The sequence below is a fragment of the Ischnura elegans genome, chromosome 3 (assembly GCF_921293095.1).
Source record: "Ischnura elegans chromosome 3, ioIscEleg1.1, whole genome shotgun sequence".
NCBI classification, from domain to species: Eukaryota; Metazoa; Arthropoda; class Insecta; order Odonata; family Coenagrionidae; genus Ischnura; species Ischnura elegans.
This window is the reverse complement of record NC_060248.1, coordinates 44,157,527-44,164,366: the sequence shown is the minus strand read 5'-3', so window position 1 is coordinate 44,164,366 and position 6,840 is coordinate 44,157,527.

The window sequence follows — 6,840 nt, the reverse complement described above, 5'->3', positions numbered from 1 at the left end:
CGATATTACAAAGAGATTGGAGTCAAAGTGTTTATTGAAGATATACGTAGAATGTGCTAACGTTAACGTTCCAATAAGATTCCTTACAGCACCGTATATTATTATTTTAGGGTCACTATTATATTGTAAAATTACCAATATTGTTTATTCATGTCATTTATTTTTATAGAATATTCCTAATTATACATTTTTCGTGGTGTGTTACCTCAGAACCCTAGACAAACGTGAAATATTTTACATTACTGGTAGTACATAGGGGACAATCTCTCAATACAATAACTGATGCATCCATCTATGTATCTGAACATAATCCTACCTTCCTCTGTGCAAACGTTCTTCCTCTTACTCCTCTCCTCCATTTTCCATATAATTTTCTTCGTCACCTACACTTTCTTAATCCTTTTTCTCCGAACTGACAGCCCAGCACACAGTGTATTATTCCTACCGGGCATTGCACGCAGACCATTCCCTCAAGTCGGGCTCTTTTTGGTCGGTTCGTCGGAAATGTCTCCGTGTCTAGGCCTATAGAAAGAGATGGATGAATTCTGTTATTGGGGAAGCCAGCAATGCGAGAAGCAAGAAACAAATTATCAGTAGAATAAGTAAAATATCCCAGACGAAGAGAGCATTCTACAAATAGAAAGGTCCACCAACATTGGATAATTTGAATAAGGAAGAAAGGAAAAAATTACCCGAACTTACGAAGTTTTTTCACCGCAGTAGTTAGGCATGGACATTGATATCAGCGGAGGTGTCAAGGGTGGGGGTATTCGAAATGAAATGTTACATAATAATGATGATAAATGTATCAACCGAGTGAGCAATCAGGAAGTTCATGGATGAGTAGGAGAGAAGAGAAGCCTCATGAAATCCTTAGTAAGAAGGCGAGAAACTTTCATAGGCCATACCTTGAGGTATAATGGCATAATAAAATTAATGGTGAAGGAACAAAAGGATAACAAGAATGGGAAAGGAAGGTTCCGAATAAAATATATGTGCTGGGTGTGAAAAGAAATACTTAGGTGTAAAAAGATTACCTGATAGGAGAATTATCATTATTAAGAGTCGAGATAATTTTAGGATTGTTGACCTGCGGTGATTATGATGATCACTTTAGAAAAAAAAATAATCAAGTTTATTTAAAATTTATTCAATAATTTTAGGAACAAACAGAGTTTTAAGTATTCAAATAGTCAACGCAATTCCATGGCCATTCGTCTACCTTGTCATAGCCAGACAAGAGACCAGGGATTAGATCAGGAGACTCGCCAGTTTAGGGGGTTAGGTTTACCAGCTTTATAGAGGGGGGCTGCGTTGGCGTAGAAACATTACAGTGGGAACGAAACCCTTAGGACGGGCTCGCGGGATACACTCCTGGGGCAGGGACCATAAGCGATTAGCTTTCTCCTCTGCCACCAGAAGGGGAAGGACGGAAGGGAGCAAGGAAAGGAGGCGCCGCTGCGATGAGAGCCCGACGACGCCTCCAGGGGAAGGACGGGGAAGGAAGGGAGGGGACGAGGAATCCTGCACCGTCACAAGGCGGGCAGGTCCTACCATCAGTGAAACCAAGCTTACGCAATTAATATGCTACCAATTTTAGTAGATTTTCCTATGAGGAAGAAAAATCTATCGATCAAATCGGTAGATCGTAAAAACATTACAATGAAAACGAAACCCTTGGGTCGGGTTCGCTGGATACACTCCTAGGGCAGGGACTATAAGCGCGAGCTCTTCTCCTCTGCACCCAGAAGGGGAAGGCCGGAAGGAACAAGGAAGGAGGCGCCGCCGCGATGAGAGCCCGACGACGCCTCCTGGGAGTGGATAGGGAAGGAATCGAAGGGACGAGGAGTCCCGCACCGTCACAAGGCGGGCGGGCCCTACTATTAGCGAAACCAAGCTTACGCAATTAATATGCTACCAATTTTAGTAGATTTTCCTATGAGGAAGAAAAATCTATCGATCAAATCGGTAGATCGTAAAAACATTACAATGAAAACGAAACCCTTGGGTCGGGTTCGCTGGATACACTCCTGAGGCGAGGACTATAAGCGGTCAGCTTTTCTCCTCGCCGCCAGAAGGGGAAGGACAGAAAGGAACAGGGAAAGGAGGCGCCGCCGCGATAGGAGCCCGACGACGCCTCCAAGGAAAGGACGGGGAAGGAAGGACGGGACGAGGAATCCTGCACCGTCACAAAGGCGGGCAGGTCCTACTATTAGCGAAACCAAGCAATACGCAATTAATATGCTACCAATTTTAGTAGATTTTCCTATGAGGAAGAAAAATCTATCGATCAAATCGGTAGATCGTAAAAACATTACAGTTGAATTCCTTAAATTTTCAGCGCCTGGAATTAAATTTCACAATGGCGACTATGCTCATTCCTTCAGTCACGCTTTGAGCATAAGCCGTTCATTTCTCCAGCCGCTAAAAAGAGATCAGCGCAAGTACAATGCAGATTAAATTAAAAATAAAAACGCTTTACCATGCAAGTATTCAACAACGCATCGCGTTTCATACCACTCAAAACTTGCCACTATGTAATCAAATGAATCAAAGGAAGACAACGCAGGAGGGGATTTCGGGGGAGGGGGAGAATGAAACCCCATCATCCCCAACTGGCTTTGAGTCTGCTCGTGCAAGGGCTTACCCAGGATCATAACTAGGGGGGGCAAGCCATAATCTAGGGGGGTGGCCATGCAAAGTTGTGACATTTGAAAAAATAGTTTTATTTTAGTTACATACTCTATACTAATACATATCATTTTTCGTGGGTTTAAAGAAAATTTTTTTAATACTTTCATTTCAATTCAGTACTGATTTTGCTTAAAGATTTTACGATTTTTGCTTCTAGAGGGGGGCAGCTGCCCCCCTGCCCCTCGCTGGGTACGCCCATGTGGTAGTGGCTGCAATGAAAGATACTATTCATCGGGATTAGTTTTTCGCGCTCCAGTAGAGACGGGAGAACGCTACAAGCAAGATCGGCGTTGAAGACCTATTATCTCCATCTCTCTGAACATGCTGAAACTATTAAGACTGATCTTTTGACGCGGCTTATTCAAAACGAAGCCCGTTCCAAAGTGAGAGGATTAAAACTAAATATCAGGTCCTTCAACGTAAGAATTCTATACTTTTAACAAGTCTCAGTTTGAACTGCAAAAATCAACTAGATTTTAGTTTTTAAACGAAATGGTCACAAATCCTGCAATGCAGTTGCAGATCATATAGAGAGGAAATAATATTGCTGAAAAAATACACTCGTGTGGGAAGTAAAAGCGTTAGAAAGGAATGTTTAAGGTGAGCATGGAGATGTACAAGCTTTGGCTGTTTAAAGAGGAAAGAAATTCATTTTCGAACGAGCTATATTTCCTTACTTTGTTACATCTGGCCTATTTTCAACGAAAAGAGAATTCATCGAGAATTACAAACATATCGGCACCACACAGAATTTTAGGGCTATTATTATGCAAATTGACATCAACTTCCATAAATAATTGAATTAATTTATTTCATCGAAGTAAATGTTTCTAAACAACTGAAATGTTTTTTTACCTAAAAACGAATCAATATATCATTTCAGAGAAGTAAGAGGACAAATTAAGCCGGTATGATATAGCCTATTGTCTTTTACTGGCGTCAATACCTTTTTAATTGTAATTAATGATTGAAGAATAAGAGACTGCCGAGGTGACAAATAATTTTAGACAATCAAGATAAGTATAGGTTTTGTAACAAACGCACCTCGAGGAAGAGAATACACCTCGGCAAACCTAGGGGAAGGAAGCGTAATGAAGAAGCGATTCCGTATTTTTATCCCAGGAGTTTGATTTCCTTCCGTGAGCATTGTTAGCATCAAATAACTGAGTAATTATTTTAATTACTTCTACCTAATTTGACGAATTCAAGGAATTACTTCTATAACTCATTAATCAATCGTTGTCCCCAGGGACGGTGTGGGATTATTGGGGGCCTCGGCTGGGCTTCATCATGGGAGATCTATCCCCGTAAAATTTTTGGAAATGTATTTAGACGCTATTCTGGATATTGAACAATAGATAAATCTAATAAAAAATAGCAATTTCGTAATAAAAAATAATATGAAAAGTGAGAATTTTATTGCACTATGGTTCGGTTATCTATTTACTGAATTTTTTCCTTGAAACTGTAAAAAAAAACTTGGTTCAACTCTAATGGATATTTTTTACTACGCCTTTCATATTCGCTTCACAATAGACGCGAGCTTAGCGGGGGCTCCCTAAGCTCGGAGCCCTCGGCGATCGCCGACCAGCCGACCTGGCCAGACCGTAGCGCAAAAGTTTAAAAGGCCTTCATGAGAATCACAGTATTAAGCCAGAGTACTTACGTTGACTTAAACCCCAATAATCACTTGTTTTCAACGAAGGATTGCACTGCATAAACGACTTCTACAGGCCAGGAAACACGATACATTAACACATACTCGCCAATGTGTGAATACAAGAACGCGAAAGTTAACTAACCACCCAAAATGTGCGAATGCATGAACAGATAATAGAGCCTGTTCTAATTTTGTTGATCAATTCGAACGTTTTCCGTTACGATTCACCAAAATTGTTCATGCACTCACGCCTTAACAACTGCGCGTCGATGTGTTGCACAACCTGGCTTAAGAAAGAATTTTTTGGCAAGAACCATCAAACTATAATGGCTATCCCGTGCTGACGCGCTTCTTTTCACTTAAACAAAACCTTCCGGCGGATTTCAGCCGAATTCACGAGGATAATTTCCATCTCCTTTTAAATTTTAAACGATTCCCGAATTAAATCAAGCATGTTGTTGTTGGCCAGATTTTGGACCGAGGCCAACTGGGCGGCAATCAATACCGCGCTTAGAGAAAGGGGGGCATTTTACCTAAATAAGAACGGCGGCAACTTTCATAAAGGTGACACAAATCTATAAAAAATCATATGTACGACTTCTATTCACAATCCGACCTATGTAAATGCATGTAAAGCATTAGTGCGCATAAAAACAGAAAGAAAGGAGTAGCGAACAAATTTCATTCGAGTGAGCAAGTAACACGAGTTGATAGATGCATCCAATTGTAGCATCTTCAGGTCTTTGAAGACGGACACGACCACTCATGATAATTAATAAACCTAAGATTGACTGAAATTTTCTGAACTTTTAATCCTATACATTATATACAACGGCTATCTGTAAAATTTAATATGTAAACATCCTTTTTTCCAACAAGACAGCAATGAAAACACCATCTTACTTCAAAATATACAATATTTTGAGGTCTTGGTTTTGAGAGCTTGGTCGCTAGAGCCATAACTTTACTTGGCATCCTAATAAAATAAAGGCTTTTTTTACTGCAATCTGTAACAAATTAAGACTTTAATTTATATTCAAGACATCAATTAAAGACACGAATCATATTAAAGACATCAATTATAGATAATAATTATACTAACGACATCAATTAAAGATATGAATTCTCACCGTGGCCTCATTTATCAATAAACTAAAATATCAATTTTCAATTCATATTCCAATGACCAACCACTATAAATTAGATTAATCACCTACATGGAGATTAAGTAAGAATTAAAATAACTTGCGGCTCTTTGACTACAAATAATTTCAAAATGAAAAGGTAATTATGAAAAATTTCACTTAAAATTGATCGGAGATATTATCCCTCATGAAAAAATAATAAATGATAATAAATATGTAGTTTTTGACGGAAGACCTTGATGTACTTAGGAATGGGTATCACCCGTATTCTTACACCAGATTTCTGGGTCAAAACAATTTCAAAACCTTAGTATCATACAAATAAAATGCTTTTGTAAGATTACTAAGGAATCTGAAATATTTCATGCATGAAAAAATTTTATATTTCCTTGCAAATTGTCGTACACTCACTATTCTAATTTTTTTCCGAATGTTCACGTTATCAATGAAAGCGGTATATACTTTTATACAAAACTTTTCCATACGAATCATTCACTTTTCGGTAAAATTTATCAGGTGAATTTTCGTTTTAATAAAGAAGGGTATATTAAAGCAACCAATCACATCTTAACAACAATTCTTTGAAAAAAACGCTAATAAGTGCCATATTTCGCTCCCCCATCATAAAACTGAGATGCAAATGATGCAATTCGCTTATTTTGCGTGCGTAGAGCCGGTGCATGAGCCGGTGTATGCGCATACCAACCCTCGTGACGCGTCGTGCTTCAGTTATTTCTGTGGCAGAGAGAAAGACGAATCACTCTCTCCTGTTATTTTAAGAGTAGCGTGATGGTACGTCAGAAAAACATTTTAAGTGCGATTGAATACCTACACAAATATTTTACGCCCTTTCTCCGTTCCCACCATTCAGTAGCGGATACAGAAAAAACTCGAGGGGGGGGGGACGCAAAAGATATCTTGAGTTACCTTTACTTTTATCCAAACAAAAAATAATCAAGTCACATGCAGAGTTTTAGAAATTTTTAGTTAATTTTATTTCACACATATACAAGACAATGCCATCTTATGATATAAAAAAGTTATAATTTTGGTTCTGCAATGTTTGGCAGTACGGTCGGGCCCGCAAGGGGGGATGGGGCGCGCGCCCTGCGACCCCCATCTGTACCCGCCACTGCCACCATTCCAATAATATTCCTATCATCCCAGTGAAGTACCGACATGAATCAAATCCTGACTCTCGGTGCGTCACTCAATATGTGAGCTACATACGTACCTATTATAACCGAGTAAATAAATGTACAACTAAATTTAAACATACAAAATGAAGACTCTTCCTTGGAATGTACTGCTCCAACGATTATCGTAAACGAAGATGGACTA